Genomic DNA, 13,518 nt, shown 5'->3' with positions numbered 1-13,518 from the left:
CCCTTCGACTCCGGAACTCCATCAGGGCAAGAGGCGAAGGTGGAGTCGACAGGAGAGTATCAGCTGTCGATTTACCGCGGTGAGTAGATCTAAGTACGTCAACTTCAACTATGTTATTCATGTAGCTGAAGTTGCGTAACTTAGATCGATCCCCCCCCAGTGTAGACCAGGCCTAAATTTCCTATGTGCTAGGATATTTTGTTTAAGGGGTATAATTTTTGAAAGTATGATTAAAATCTGTCGAGTCAGATTTGACACCCTCTCCGATGAGAAATTCTGTTCATCATGTAAAAACTTAAGAAGTTCCATGAACTCTGACTCAGAGCAGGGTGCCTTATTCATTTTACGTCTTTACTTCACAGGGAATACGTTTGTGAACTTTCTAAGCCACCCTCTGTGGGAAAAGTTTCCCCTCTTACTCAGGGAGCCTTGGTGACAGCTTCCTTCACAATACAGCTGTTGTTCAGCCTGAATTTCAAAAAATTTCAGAGGACAGGTGGGAAGATGTGTCAGCATAGAGAACGTTCTCTGTTCCAAATAGCATCACGAATGACACACACTAGGCAATTATTGCTTTCCTAACGACTGGGTCCAAAGTCTGAGGGGGCAAAAAGCAGACTACATAATGGAGCATGTAGACCTAGGAAATCTCTGGGGGGGGGGTGGGGTAAACCACTCTGGGGGGGGTGCAAACCAAGGTCTGAGGGGAAGCAACTGCCCCCACTACCCAGAACAAATGGCTCCCCAGTCAGATAAAGCAGCCTCATTTTGTACACGTTCTCCAGTCCATGCCAGTTTTCCTCATGCTCCAGACAGAGAAATCCTAAGCAGACATCTCCTTGACAGGCTAAATGTGATGAAACCGTGTCAAGGAGCATAGGATGGTGATTGCAGCCAGGCACATACAAAGACCACAAGCTATTCCTGGCACAAACTGAGCACAGGTTAGCCTTGCCTAGATTGAAACTGACCACACATTCACCTCTTGGCACTGTACTGCTGCTATTAAGCCTTCTCTGCTGCTGATGGAGGAGGATAGCCAAGCCACAGTGAGTCAGTGCATTTCCCAATGCACTGCTGCATGAAGGAGACGCCCACCCAGAACATCAATCGTACAACTGCTTTTTTCCATCAGTTACTTCTGCATTTGTTCCTGCAACATACACAGATGGGAATTCCAACCTTGCCGGCTGGTGGAGGGATTTTATGTTATTGCTGCATCTCTGAACACGGCCTGTGTTTCAGAACTTGCTGACAGGAATGGAAAGGCTTCACTGTTCTAGAGGACACAATAGCCTCTCTCCCTGGATTCAGACCATTTCTTTTTTGCTTCACAGCCTTCATTTTCAGTCACAGATCTTCACATCGGGGAATTTCCTGGTCATCTAACGGTCACAATCTCATGTGCAGCATTATACCAGCTGGCTCAGAAGATGAGCAATAGCAGAGTGCACCTTTAACCTCCAGGCTGCTGCTTCTAATCCCACCTGCTTTGCCAGGGATTGTTTTTCAGTTTTCGAATGCCAACCCCCCCACCAATTTTCAGGTGCTTTTTGTTTGATTTTTCCAGAAAACTGGAACGTTTTGAATGAACAACAACAACAACAAAAAAAACCCCACCATTAGAAAATGTTTATTGAAAATACAGGCCATTTTTCATTTGGGGGGGGGGAGTAGATTTTTTTTACTAGCTCTACTACTCTCACAGATAGACGTCAAAAGAAGATGCAGCGGAACAAACTTAGAAATTGAAGAACACCACAGGTCTGCTCCAGACCCCACTGAGTCAGTGGAAAGAGTCTCATTGACTTCAGTGGGTTTTGGATCGGGCCCCAGCCACAGCCCATATGGTATACATGCAAGAATTCTGAAGGAACTTCAAAATGAAGTGGCTGAACTGCTAACAAATATATGTGATCTCTCATTAAAAATAGTGCTATACGAAAGGATTGGAGAGTAGCAAATTGGCACATGTATTTTTCAAAGGCTGTGAGAGAGAAAGCCAGGAAATTATAGACTTGTGGAAAATTGGCTGAAGCAATGATTAAACATAGAATTATAAAACACATGATAGGATAGCACAGCTTCGGCACAGGAAAATTGTGCCTCGCTAATCTATTAGAATTTTTAGAATGTGTCAATAGACAAGTGGATCAAAGTGAGGCAGCTGATGTAATTTATTTGGACTTTCAAAAAGCCTTCGAGAAAGTCCCTCACAAGAGGCTACTAAGCAAACTTAGGGCAGGTCTACACTTAAAATGCTGCATCAGTGCAGGTGCACAGCTGTATCGCTTTAACAAAGATGCTCTATTCCAGGGATTCTCAATATTTTTCTTTCTGGGCTCCCCACCTCCCAACATGCTATAAAGACTCCATGGCCCATCTGTGCCACAACTGTTTTTCTACATATAAAAACCATGACCAGCATTAGGGGGTAGCAAGCAGGGCAGTTGCCTGGGGCCCCATGCCACAGGAGGCACCGTGTAGCTAAGCTGCTCAGGCTTCAGCTTCAGGCTCAGGGAGGTGGGGCTTTGGCTTTCTGCCCGAGCCCCAGTGCGTCTAATGCTGGCCCTGCTTGGCAGACCCCCTGAAACCTGCTCGCGAGCCCACCATGGGGCCTCAGACCCCTGGTTGAGAACTGCTGCTCTATGCCAATGGGAGAGAACTCTCCCATTGGCATGCATTAATCCACCTCTGCTGGAGTTAGTAGATACATTAGTGGGAGAAGCTCTTCTTCTGGCATAGTGCTGTGTACACCAGCACTTAGGCTGGTATAACTACATCACTCTGGGGTGTGGATCGAGTGACGTAGTTATACTGAAGTAATTCTGTAGCAGTCACGGTGTGAGAAGCAAAGTGCCGTCTTGGATCAGAAACTGTCTAAGGGCTTGTCTACACAGCGACATCCAGGAAAAATTAAACTGGATTAGCTAAACCGCATTAAATTTCTGTGTGGACAGAAAACAAAGAATAGGAATGAATGGTTAATTTTCATCATGGCAAAACATTAACAGTGGGATGCTACAGGGTTATGTATCAGGATTGGTATTGTAGACTATATCTGTGCTGATCTGGAAAAGGGAATGAGAAGTAAGGTGGCAGCATTTGCAAATGCCACAAAATTATTGAGATTTGTCAAGACTAGAGAAGACTATGGGGAACTTCACGGGAATCTCACCCAACTAGGTGAATGTGCAACATGCTAGCAAATGAAAACGCAGTGGTGACAACTGCCACTTAGTGTGAACAAACTAGGAAATACTCACGTTCAACTCATAAACGATAGGGGAAGATGAGCAACAGGGTCATTGTTACAATTTTTAACTTGAGCAAAACTGAAAGGTTTATGAAACCAACACAGGAGTCAAACCACAAAACCTCAAGGGCCTCTTAAAATCCAATGGAGACCACCAAGCTCAAACTTGGGCATGCCGGCAATGCTTGAAGACTTAAATCTGGGAATGTACAGCCTACTGTACATTTCAAAAAGGGAGCGCAAAGGGAGCATTCCCCCATTAAACACATGAATAAAACGGTGTCACACACAACTCTCAAGCCAGAATCAGCATTAACCCAAATCCATTCTTCTTATGTAAGTATAGTTTTGGAAGGGAGGTCTAGTGGTTAGAGCAGGGGACTGGGAGTCAGGATTCCAGGGATGACCTAGCCACCGATGAGCAGCATGGCACTGGGCAAGTCACTTGCGTTCTCTGTGCCTCACTCTACGTAGTCACAAGTAGTGTTTTTATGGTTGTGTTGGTCCCAGGATATTAGAGGGACAAAGTTGGTGAAGTTATTGGACCAACTTCTGCGGGTGGAAAGGGAGATGCGCTGGAGCTTACACAAGCGTCTCTCCCTTTCATCAACAGAAGTTGGTCCCATAAAATTATTCCCTTCCCCACCATGTCTCTCTATGTGCATGTAGGTAGAATACATAGATGTTCAGGGCTGACAGGATCGTTAGGATCATCTTGTCTGCCCCCCTGCTCAGCACAGCCCGCAGAATTTCATCGAAGGGTCCCTGCAATGGAGGGAATTATTCTCCTCAGAGTGTTGTGTGGCTTCTTTTTTTTTTCGGAGCTCCTCAAAACACAGATGCAGTGGACTGGGACTGCAGAAAGAGAGTCATAATATTACAATAGACCAATATAAGCAAGCCTTAAGGTCACCAGAATACACTAGACAACACCATGGAAGAACTATGAATAACCGCAGATAAGGAAATCCATATTTCAATGTTTTCCCCAACAAGGAAACAGGATGTATTATTTCTTTATCACTAGTTATCAAGCTTTGAGTGGCTATGTCTACTGGGTGCTAAGTAAAACAGGCACTGATCCCTCAGAATTAATGATAGTTGAACATTAAATAATAGAGATGACAATATAATTCAGTTCAACATCCCTGGGGAGACTGCACAGTGACCTTACACTTTCGAACAGGGAATTTCCAAACGATGAAGAAGCTAGTCAAGAAAGCCCTAAAAGTCAAGAGTAAAGAAGTGAATCTATTGATTTGGCACGGATACTTTTGAAAGATACAGTACAAGAGTCCCAGGAGACATGCACGCTTTTAAATAAAGGAAGACAAGAAATGAACCACATGGCTAAGTGGCCAACAAACTCAAGAGTTTGTCTGAGCCAAAGAAATATCCTTCAGAAAATGGAAATCCAAGCCACTAAAAAGGAACACAAAGGAGAACAGGCAATATGCAAGAAAGAAAACAGGAAAAGCAGCATTAATTAAGGTAGCATGCTCGTCCTGCACAAAAGATGGCCCACTGAAGACACATAAGGAATTGTGTAGCATTAAAGGACTGAGACCTTGTTGATTGCATTTTTAACTCCCTCGAGGAAGGGGAAAAACCTGTGCATGAATGCATCCCATCAGCCTGGATTCTGGGGTGAAAGGAGTAAAAATGCCTGACCAGAAGGAACTGAGGTCTCTTTATGCTGTCTGGACACTATGGGGCAAAGATTCCTCAACATGAACAAGAGATCCCCATGCTGCTTAGCATGGGTCAGCCCTAAAGGACATATAGAGCTGCTTATTATAGACATTTACCTTTTCAAATCTTAGACTAACTCATATGTGGATGTGTTTCCTGTTTTAACCTGGTAAATAATTCATTTCTCTTCTCAGTTAATACATCTTTAGTTAGTTTACTACAAGATTGGCTGCTGGTGTTGTCTTGGGTTTGAATTCTGAGTCCAATGGACCTGGGTTAAGTGACTGGTCCCTTGAGACTGGGAGTAACCTGAATATTGTTGTGATTTTGGTTGTTTTTTTTGTTTTGTTTTGTTTTGTTTTGCTGTAAAGTGACCATCTATCACAGAGTCAAGCTTGCCTGGGTGGCAAGACAGATAGGAATGCCCAAGGGGACTGTCTGGGACTCCACGTTCAGGCTTAATAGTGCCGGAGGAGTTTATACTTGTTACTTGGCTGATGAAATCTAAGTATAGAACTCACAGCCAGCTTGGGGTTTCTGCCCTGCTTCTTAACAGAATGACCTGAGGTTGGTATTCTCACTCATGAGTCACTCCAGACAGTGAGACACACCCTCACCTCAGTTACTGCTTCCCTCGGGAAACCATAAACCAGCGATTACTGCTGTGATGGTAACCCCACATACCGTCAGTTATAAACAGCCCCATTCAGCTGTTATCCTTTGCACCCATTACCATATCAAGAGCAATATGGAATCAATGTGCAGGTTTACTGGAAACTCCTGGCATCAGAGCAGGGTTCGGGTTCAACCGGTATTCAGCAGCGCTACATACCAGCTTCTCTCTCAAGCTGCTGTTCTGTTCTCCAGACTCTCAGCTTTCATTTTTAAGGAAAATAAGCTTCTAGCTATTGTGGTCACAAAAAACACCTCATAAAAGTGAGCCCAGTGGAACCCGCGAGAGGAGTCTTCAGGGAGCCTGGAACAATAGCGTAGCGAGGCATGAATGGCCCCCCTTCATCTGAGTGAGGGCTGAGGTCAGATGCCCAGTGATGGTAACGGAACACTGTCAACAGTTTCTTTCCTCATGGGAGGGTCGCAGAGCTGCACGGGTTAAAGTGAGTCACAGCGATCCCTACTTTTGTTTTTTTAACCCATTCAAGATGGAGCCCAGCTGAAGGAACCTAGGGAGTATGCAGGACTATATTTGGAACTTCCACCCAGGGTAATGGGAGCGGCACCTCATTTTCATGACATTTTCATGGGCAGAACTTTTTTGTGGTCAAGACATGAGGAAGTACCAGTTCCTTTTCCTTCCCAATCTGAGACCTCTGACAGAGGACGTGGTTAGAGGTGGCTGAGCAACCCTGCCTCAGGAGAATGGGAGCTGGTTCACATGTGGTTTTGGTGCATCCTTTGGACAGGGACCACTCCAGTTGAGAATGGAGGCCCCAAATCAGCTGCTTACATGCACATTTTTAAAAAGTGAAATCACAGCCTTGCTCTGTGCTGGTCGCCTCCAAAGACCAAATAATAATAAATAATAATAATAATCAGACAGGTTCATTTTTCTGGGGGTCGATTGCTGAAGCATGTGACCCTGTTGCGAAACCTGGGTGGTGTTCTGAGTCCATCTGGGGGCAATTTGGGTGGAAACCATGTGAGTGCCTTAAACAGGCATTGAGTTGGTGGCACACATGGTTCTGTTGGTGGGACAGAAAGTGACAGTCAGCGAGCTTTCCAGCAAACATATTTCCATCAGAAAATTCTGGTTCAGTGAAATCAGAGTGTTGATTTCATTAACAAGAATCAACGGAACAAACGGTTTCAAGAAGGCTGAAAGATTTCATTTTGGCTTTATTGTTTCAACTTTGAGTATGACATGGGAGGGAGTCATTTACAATAAGGAACAAGCACTTTTTCCACACTCCAGGAGCATGAGGCATTTCACAACCACTCCCACACAGAACGAGCTAAGGATGCTCGCTGTACAGTATCACTCCTGGTGCCAGCATAGGGCTGGGGAAAGACGAGACCAAGAAACCACACCTGGGCGTATCACCCAATACAGCAGAGTGCCTGGCACAGAGTTGTCCAAATATTTGTTTTGTGGGCTAGTTCCTGCATTGCTGGTCCTGTGCTTGAGGCTTTTCAGTGGGCAGATCTGGGGGCTGAGCTTTCTTTTCCTAGAAAAGTCACAACGCTGTCAGGGGACTTCCGCAGATGTAGGGGCACAGCGCTGTAAGTGGCCTCCCTAGGCACTATCCCAATATCAATTATGAGTGATAGTAATGAGGCACCTAAGCTTTCAAGACAATCGCACACCATTTACTGCTTGCATTGCAGTGGTGCAAAGGGGCCCAAGTCAGGGATCAGGGCCTCATTGTGCTAGGCACTGTAGAGAGACAGACCAAAAGATCAGTACCTGCCCCAAAGACCTTATTAAATGTGATACTTGGCACTGGGATGCTGGCTGGATGATGTCTCCTCTAAGGTCAGGTAACAGCAGGCTTAAAACCAGGAATGAACGTCCGTACCAAATGAATCTAACTGAGCTAAGATTTCCCCAAAGAACAAGTGAACTGAAGTTATACCCTATACCCTCTAGTGTTCAGTTCACCAAAGTAAAGTGCAATCCCGCACAATGTGAGCATCCAATAGGCTGAACCACGTTGCTTTGTATGATCCTGCTTTCTTCCGAATGATTATATTATTCCTCAGGGTACTACTAAATGACAACATTTTAGGTTGCTAGGCAGCTGGTGCACAGAGATGACCACCCATCATGCTGACCAGTGTTGTCTCACTGTTTCCTTGTTCTTCCCATCTGTTGTCTCTTGTCGTATACTTCGATAAGATCCTTGGATCAGGGATCATCTCTTGTCCGTGTTCGTACCGCACCTATCACAAAGGGGGTACTGGTCCATCACTGGAATTCCTAAGCGCAACCACAATACAAATGACCAACAATAATAATTTTGAATGCAACCAGCTATGATCCTGGTACTGTATGGACCAACTTCTATTCTCAATCAACAGTGCTAATTACACTGTGGGTAACTGGGAACAGAATTTGTCCTTATGAAATGGAAATGCACAATGAAGAAGAGAGCGATCATTTTACACATCTATAAATAATACACAACACCCAGCCTCGGCACTGTGACAGCCTGTGAACTCTGGCCAAGGTTTTCCCAAGTGACGAGTGATTTTAGGTGCCTCCATTTTTGGGCCCCCAATTTGAGGCATTTTAAAGGGTCTGATTTTCAGAGGGTGGGTGCTCAGCACTTTCTGAAAATTAGGCCCCTTTAAGGCATCTCAAGGTGCCCAACTAAAAACCGAGACACCCCAAATTACCCATCGCTTGGGAAAAATCTTGGCTTGTACAACTGAAAGCTGTGTTTCAGCTGGTGTTGCTAAATAAATTTCTTAACGTATACAAGCTTTGCATCTAGGCTGGAAATCGCGATATGGTGTTTCTCCTCCAACTCAAGGTTGCCTTCTCTGGTAGGGAACAGTTACCCAGTGCAGCCTATTTTAGTAACTTCGATTGTTGCTATTGCCTTGGCTTCCAATTGCTGCGATACGAACCGTTACAAACATACAAACAATGCACCACTGCTTGAACGAGGCAGCACAAAAAATCTACGGCAAGCCACCACACTTCCAGGAGCAAAACAAAAGCAAACTTAACCAAACAACTGCAGACTGCTCTGAAGGCTGCTGAACGGAGCAAATTCCAAAGGCAAAGGGTGCTTTGCAGAGAAAGTTCTGCAAATGGTTCCACTGCGTTCATCCCAGTTGATCTTCCCTGTTGCAGTGGTGTTTACAGAGTTCACTGGCCGGTGGTACATGGCGGATATACCCCACCCTCCTATTAACAGATTCACTGAGACAAGTGGCCCATCTGGATAGAAGGAAGATGGGTATGGCTGCCTGGGAAGAAAGAATCTAGTATGTGGGCTGAATTCAGAACTATTAATAAAACACCAAACCAAGGTGAGTATTTCACGCAGCCTTTTAAACACTGCTGAAGGTTTGTGTTTACCATCAGGATGAGGGGCAGGTGTTTCCCTTCTTCCATTCCACCCAATTTGAACTCTCACTTCCAATCCCCAATTCTCCCTTTTTCCCCCACCCCACTTCTTCCCTACCCCTGGTCTGTCTGCCAATGTGTTTCTTGCAGCATCCACCATCAGACTTGCTGGAATGCAGCCAGTCTACTAGGACTTCTGTACAAGCCAACACTGCTACCCTAGGGGCAAGATATTTCAGCACTGCTCAGGCATGGAAGAATAAGAAGGGTGGATAAGGAAAGCCACTCGCTGCTCAGAAACCACTGGATAGTGTTCAACAAGATCTTAAAGCTCCAGTGAAGTTGGGTTCTATTTTACAGCTCTAGATCCTGAAAGTTTACCCATGTACTGCGGGACGGGGAGGGTCATATTATACAGAAAATCAATGTTATTCCACTCTGGAATTCACCCTACAGGGAAGGAAATGTACTGGAAAGTAGATGGAATTTAAAGGCAGAAGGATATAGCTAAATTCAATACAGGGTGAGCCTGTTCCTTGCTCTCAAAGCTCTCCCTGACTTGAGTGCTTAAGAAATGCAGGCTCTGATCCAGGATATACATGTAGGCTTGGCAGAATTTGATTTTTATGTAATTTTGATGGATAATGTCGATGTTTATGCGTTTTTCATTTGTATCCATTTAAATTCGTGGGAAATTATGGGGGGGGGAATTAAAACATTATTTAATAACAGTAGATAGTGACATTCAAACAGTTAAAGCTTTAACCATTAAAATGCAAACTGTCAACATCACATATCAAAGTATACAAAGTAAATAACCTGAAATCAAACTGAGTTTTCAAGCAGTGCTTTTGTTTACCTGTCAATTTCCATGATTGTCATTGGAAATATTGTTTCATCGATTTGTGTGTACGGTGAAATTGACCAATAAAAACTAATCCGTTTGAGCCCATTTATGTGGGGTTGCTTTCCAACCCAAGTAACTACTCCAAACCCTCTGAACCGAGGGTGAAATCTTGCCATTATGGGTAGGAGCCAAGGTAGAATGGTGCAGGCTACACAGCTCAGAGCAAGAAGAGCCACGGGTGGCATCCATACCACGTTGTCTGGCACAGGAGCAAACTAGGGTTGCAACATGCTGCAGGTATGGCTTCTTGTATCTGACCCCAGATAAGCGGACCTTCGCGGGACATAGCCCACAGTCCAGCATGGTAACCGGTTCCCCAATTTAGTGGTGAGATCAGAATCCTGGCTTGCTTTCTTCCCGCTCTACAGCAGTCCTGCAGAACAGGGCAGAATTTAGCCATCAGTCTGTGATGCTGAGGAAAATTATTATCTGAAGACCTACCAGGCAAACCTATTGGAGCAGGCATTGTGCATTAGAGGAATACTGGGGGGAATTCAGTAAGGGGGTGAAAAGTAAAAAAAAATCCAGGGGGCCAATTCTACCCTCTGCAGCCCCACTGGGGAAAGAGGCTCTGAGGGAGAATCTGCCCCATATGAACTTAGAATAGCCTTTTCTTGTCTCACAAAACTGGCTTATCTGTTGGCACTAAATGACAACTATTTTTCTGAACATTTCATTGGGAGGCCTAGTGGATAGAGCACTAGATTGGAACTCTGAAGACCTGGGTTCTATTGTTGGCTCAGCCATGGGCCTTCCGGGTGATCTTGGGAAAGTCATTTCATTGGGTCCTGTGCCTCAGTTTCCCCATTTGTAAAATGGGGATTCTTCACTTTGAAAGAGCTAGGTATTATTATAAACTAGTGAATCTCCCCATTCCCATAGCAATATGGACATTGACTGAGCAGCCATTCTGCAAACTTCCAGGCATTAATGTCCAGAAAGAGCAAAAGAAAAGGAGCATGAAAATGGTTCATCAACCAGATGTGTGATCAGTCTAAACAGACATACATTTTTTGGAGTTGCATGAGGTTTAGGTCTGGTTACATCTGAGGGGAAATCGGACTACATAAATAATCCTACTTCGCACACACAGTTTTCATTTTTAGGTCTCATATTGCTTTACGTAGTCAGCAAAGTGGCATTAGCCTCATTTTACAGATGGGGAAAATTAGGCACAGACAGGGAATGTGACTTACCCAAGATGATCCAAATGAGACGGGGACAGATGCAAAACTGAAAGCCACATCATGACACCTAGCCCGGTCGTCCACCCTCTGATCCACACATAAACACTCATAAATCTCTCTTGTGGAATCATCTTAATGATTTTGGCAGCTATATTACTCAGAAGACTTAAGACTTGTCTGTAACTTGAAAAAAAAAATCTAAAACATTAACTCCTTTAAAAATCATATTATTCAGTCATACCGCATTTTTATGAAGCAGTAACTCCAGCCAAAATCCCTGCGGCTGTACTGGCTTAGCAGTGTTCCTTATTCTGGCTGCCAGAGCCTGCCAAAAACCTTTCTACTACATGCCACTGGGTTTACGCTGTTATTCCTACTGGCTTTACATTTCAGGTAGAAACTTTTTCCGTGTGTGCTTGTTTTGATTACATGTCTGAAATTCAGTGGTTGTACAATAAAACCCCACACAGTCTCTTAATCGTCCCTCTGCCTTTCATAAATATTGACGTGTGCCGGCAATATGAAGTCGGTGAGGTACAAAGAGTTTCTCTATTGTGTTTCTGACGCCTTGGGCATGAGCATAGGGGCAACGCTCAGGAAACAACAGAGGCAGCAGGAACTAAAATGTCTTGGGGGAATAATTTTAAAAAGCCTATTGACTTCAATAAGAATTCAGACCCTGATTCAGCAGGGCTCTTAAGCACAGGGACGATGTTTCATCTTAAGCACAGAGCCTTAGGGACTAACTACATGCTTAAGTGCTTTGCTGAATCAGGGCCTAGGCCAATAGGGTTCTATAAAAATTAAAAGGTTCCTCTAGAAATTATGCCTAAAAGCTATGGAGAAGGACTTCCTTTCCTCTGAATTTTTAAATTATCCTAGAGCATTTCATAGAGAATTCTGTGTCCCTGGTTTAAAGATTCAATAGACGGATGATCAGTCTATCAGAATCCATAGAGCTTTTCTTGTAAAAGGGCTGGCTTGATAAACCAACTCAAAAGAACGTCAGAGCCAACTTTATTGTGATATAATTTCCTGATTACCAAAGCAGACAGAAATCTAGACAGTGGAGGAGGGGATGCTCGTATGTTTTAGAATTGATGAAATATCAGGAACTGTAGATGTATCACAGAGTGTTAGCTAACATCAACCACTCCCTTTCAATCTGCAAAATAACACATGGAGAACATTGCAAAGGGAAATCCCTGAACCTGGGCTATCATCCTTCTGCTTTGCATACCGAACCCCAGCAGAGTATAAAATGTGTTTGCCTTGCAACAGGGACACAGTACCTCTAAGGTTAAAGGAAAGAAACTTTGGCAGAGAAGACCATCTCTTGGTCACACTTGGAAAAACCTCTCTCGAAAGCAAGGTAAGGCAAATTTATGTTTAACTGAGCAGCTGGCCAGGCAGTAATAGCTGCTTGCAAGTGGAATAGTTTTATTGCTGTTTGTATTTTTTTTCCTCCTACTAAAACAGCACCGGTTTTTAAAATCGGTTCCCTGTAATGCTGCCTTGAAACCTTTACCCTCCTTGCTACAAGTAAGAGCAGTGCCACGAATGTTCTTTGAATTAACACTGTTGAAAAGATCTAAAGGAACAAGGGACTTATTTTGATCACCAATGAATGGAAAAAGAGAAATGAAGAAAGAGTGCACTTAGCCACCTCAGGAAGGCTGCACTGAGATAGTGGGACAAGACTTCCTAAAACTTTTCCGTATAAGCTGCTGCTCACAGGTCTCCTAGTCAAAATCCCAGGACGCCTCTGCTGTTCTAAGACTGAGCCACAGCAATTATATCATCAGAAGATTAAAAAAAAAAATTCAAATTAGCCTAAAAGACCAGATGCTTTTAATGAATGACAGGGTGAGTTTAGTTTTGCATCGCACTGTAATGTGATAGCATTGTTTCCAGTGTGGTAACTCTGCAGATATTTTTGTTACACACCCTTATCTTCCTCTTCTTTTTACTTTTATTAAGGGCCAGAATCTAACACCCCTACATTGAGTAGGACCTTCCAGCATAAGTAGTTGTATTCTTTTCAGCGGGGTTACTCACTGTGAATAGGGGTATCAAAATCTGGGTCTGAATTCTTACACTGAACTACTTAGATTGTGAGCTTTTGGGGGTCAGGACTGTCTTTTTGGGCTTTATGTGTACAGCGCCTAACACAGAGGCCACAACTGGGGCTCATAAATATTACCACAATAAAGAAAAAAAAAGAGTAAACAATTTATAACAGGGAAAAAAAGAACGTCTTTCTCTTTCTTTCCTTATCTTTTGACCTTCTTGGCTACAGCGCAGTCTTTGATTTGTCTTATACAGAAAACTTAAACAATGCAGTAGCTTCACTTTTACCCAGCAAGCTGCTATGTGTTCCCAAGGAGGGAAACTTCGCTTTAGGATCAAAGATGAGCAGAAAAGCCCAAATCCAAAAGGACAG

This window comes from Lepidochelys olivacea, assembly GCF_965140295.1.
Source record: "Lepidochelys olivacea isolate rLepOli2 genome assembly, chromosome: 17".
Taxonomy (NCBI): Eukaryota; Metazoa; Chordata; order Testudines; family Cheloniidae; genus Lepidochelys; species Lepidochelys olivacea.
Note: the sequence above shows the minus strand (reverse complement) of the source record.